The following is a 2,882-nucleotide window of genomic DNA, read 5'->3' as shown; positions in this document are numbered from 1 at the left end:
GCTCTGTTACTCAGGCTGGAGTGTAGTGGTGCAATCTCGGCTCACTGCAACCTCTTCCCCTTGGGTTCAAGCAATTCTCCTGCCTCAGCCTCCCTAGTAGCTGGAATTACAGGTGTGTGGTACCACGACTGGCTAATTTTTGTAATTTTAGTAGAGATGGGGTTTTGCCATATTGACCAGGGTGGTCTCGAACTCCTGACCTCAAGTGATCTGCCTGCCTCGGCCTCCCAAAGTGCTGGAATTATAGGCATGAACCACCGTGCTCAGGCTTCTAGTGTTTATTTTCAATTGAAGGGAACATGCAGTTCCTCTTAGGGAATTTTAGGCCCCATTACCCTATAAAATGAATAGTTTTGAATAATTATTGTGAGAGACCATTAAAACAAGACAATTTAAAATACTTGATTCCAAATTAATATACAAGTAACCTCAAGAAACCCAGTGCTAAAGGAAAACAGCAGGCAACTACAGTTCTGAATTCTTCCATCAAACTTTTCAAGAATAGAGACTGGGTTAATACTACCTTTCTAAAACAAAGGAAGTCATTTTAAAAGCTAAAGAACCCCTGTTAATATAATTTGATTACAAAGTTAGAAAACCAGAATTATATTTCTTCACCTAATTTAGAATTCTGGAAACAGTACCTTAGTAAGCATTAAAGGATACCTCAAATTAACCTGTCATAGAAAATTGTCTCTTGAGCTTTCAAATCCTATACCAATTCTTTACCTTTTGTTATTTATTTATTTATTTATTTATTTATTTTTATGTTTTAAGGTGAATTACATGGGGCTATTTGTTTCTCTAACCTAATTTCAAATCTAAAGGCAAAATTGCATTTTTTTCCTATTTCCAGAAGAAATTGCCTCAAATGCTACTATCCTATGATTCTCTTTCTGTTCAACTCACAATAAAATAGCGTATTGTTCTTCCAAACTGTCTTATAAGGCAATACTATAAAATTAAATAGATAAAAGTTACCATATAGGCTATGAAGATTGTTTGCTGGTGGTAATTTTTAAGCTTGATTCTGAATAGACTTAATAAGAAGGGCACTTGGAAGAGGTGGCTCAAATTTTGCTCTTTAAGGTGTCTTGAAATTATAGGCTCACTCTCCCAACATTTCAAAAAGCCTTTTTGAAAGGCTTTACCTTAAGGGCAAAGCAGTGATAGAAGCTTTACAGTCATTTCAGAAAAGCACATTGTTTTCCCTCTTAAATCATTGCTTAATACTCCTGGAATGAAGGCAAAGAGAAAACCGAGAATAAAACTAGCCAAGCACTCCAGCAATTGGGCTTACTGCCTATTTTCCCTGTCCCAAAGAAAAGGGAGACACCATCTTGCAATAAATACTTTATAGACAATTGGACTTTTGCAATGTCAGTCAGCATTTGATGTCCCATATCTCCTAATTCTTTTTGTTGCCAATAGTTGGCCTGGCAGTGGTAGTTAACTTGGAGCAATTAATCTGTAGATGAGGAAGGACTTCCTTTAACAGTTTAAGGGTGCTGTCTGGCAGGATTCCAAAGACTTGTAGTGTTTTTAGAGTGGGAATTGCTTCGAGTTCAAGTAAAGTTTTGGGTATATCATAGCACCGACTGCGTGATACGTATTGGAGGTAGTTGAGCTGGAAAATATCTGAAAGCAGTCATTCTTTAGCTTTAGCATGACATTATCACTTACGTTTAGGTGGACATCTAGACCCTCATTGGGGGATCTTCTAACTAAAGTAGAGACATTGGATTTCAGGATATTCTTTCGGCAGCCACTGAGATTCAGCTGGGTGATGCTCTCTGACAAATGCGCAACAGCCACTTGCACATGTTTTTTCAGTGAAGTCATATCACCAGCAGAGATTTAGCTCATCCAGTCTGGAACAGCTGGATTAGGAGAACCCAGAACACCCAGTTGCACTAAATTTGAGTTCTGTGCAAGATTATTGAAAATGGGATCTGAAAGCCATAGGTCTTCCAGAAAGCTTAGATTCTGCAGCTTGGAGCCCTGAGACAGAATGCCATGGAGGGCAGACACATCTATAACTGAGTTCAACACATCCCTCTGCTGTATATGCAGAGGGCTGAAATGTTCAACCAATGGTTGGTCATAAATGATTGTTGGCAGTGGAAGGCAACTGGCCCACACTAATCACATCTGGCTTCAGATTTTTACCTGTGAGGTATAAAGTCTGCCACAGAGACTCAACAAATGCTAGGGCAGTACCATCTCTTAAAACATCGGAGGCCTTTAGCAGCTCAGTGAGGTGCAGACAGGAAAATATCCCCAAAAGCAGCTCATCTGGAAGGGAGTCCCATGAAACACCTGGAAAGTTCTCTCCATTTAGTTTAGGCCTGTTGATGATCACAGTCTTTGTCATTCCTTTTGCTATTCAGCCATTTCCTTGGGTGGCTGTGTGATTGGCCCAGGTTTTAGAGCAGTTCCTTGGGGATATTCTGACTGTCTGCCTCCTCCTTCTCCAGGGCGGAGAACCCGATGCCTGCCAGTAGTTCAGAAGTCTTGCTGGAATCCTATCCCCACATGAAGCTGGTGGTAACATTGCTACTCTGGTCTGGAATCTCTTAAAGGTGGTTCTTGTGCATGGCATCTGCAGGTTTGGGAGTTTTAAGTACATGCGTTAATTGCACAGCTGCCTGCCTCCTGGATTCCTGCTTTGGTGCATGGCAGCCCCTAGCTTGCTTAGGAACGCAAAAGCTAGATCTATGAACTCTAGCAACATTTCAAGTGGGATGGGCACTCCCTTTTATTGTTTTTTAAGCTCCACTTTTCCTTTCTGGAATTAAAATTATTTATTTTTTAAGTGTATAAATTTATAGAGTACAAGTGTAAATGTGTTACATGCATAAATTGCCTAGTGGTGAAGTCAG

General features: G+C 40.1%; 1 pseudogene; it reads right to left on the bottom strand.

Moving 5' to 3' along the window:
• Nucleotides 1–1,354: 1,354 nt before the first annotated feature.
• On the bottom strand, nt 1,355–2,597 carry LOC100981607 (S-phase kinase-associated protein 2-like; annotated as a pseudogene).
• Between the last annotated feature and the right edge of the window lie 285 nt (nt 2,598–2,882).

This window comes from Pan paniscus, chromosome X (genome assembly GCF_029289425.2).
Source record: "Pan paniscus chromosome X, NHGRI_mPanPan1-v2.0_pri, whole genome shotgun sequence".
NCBI classification, from domain to species: Eukaryota; Metazoa; Chordata; class Mammalia; order Primates; family Hominidae; genus Pan; species Pan paniscus.
Note: the sequence above shows the minus strand (reverse complement) of the source record. Positions and strands in the feature narration are given on the sequence as shown.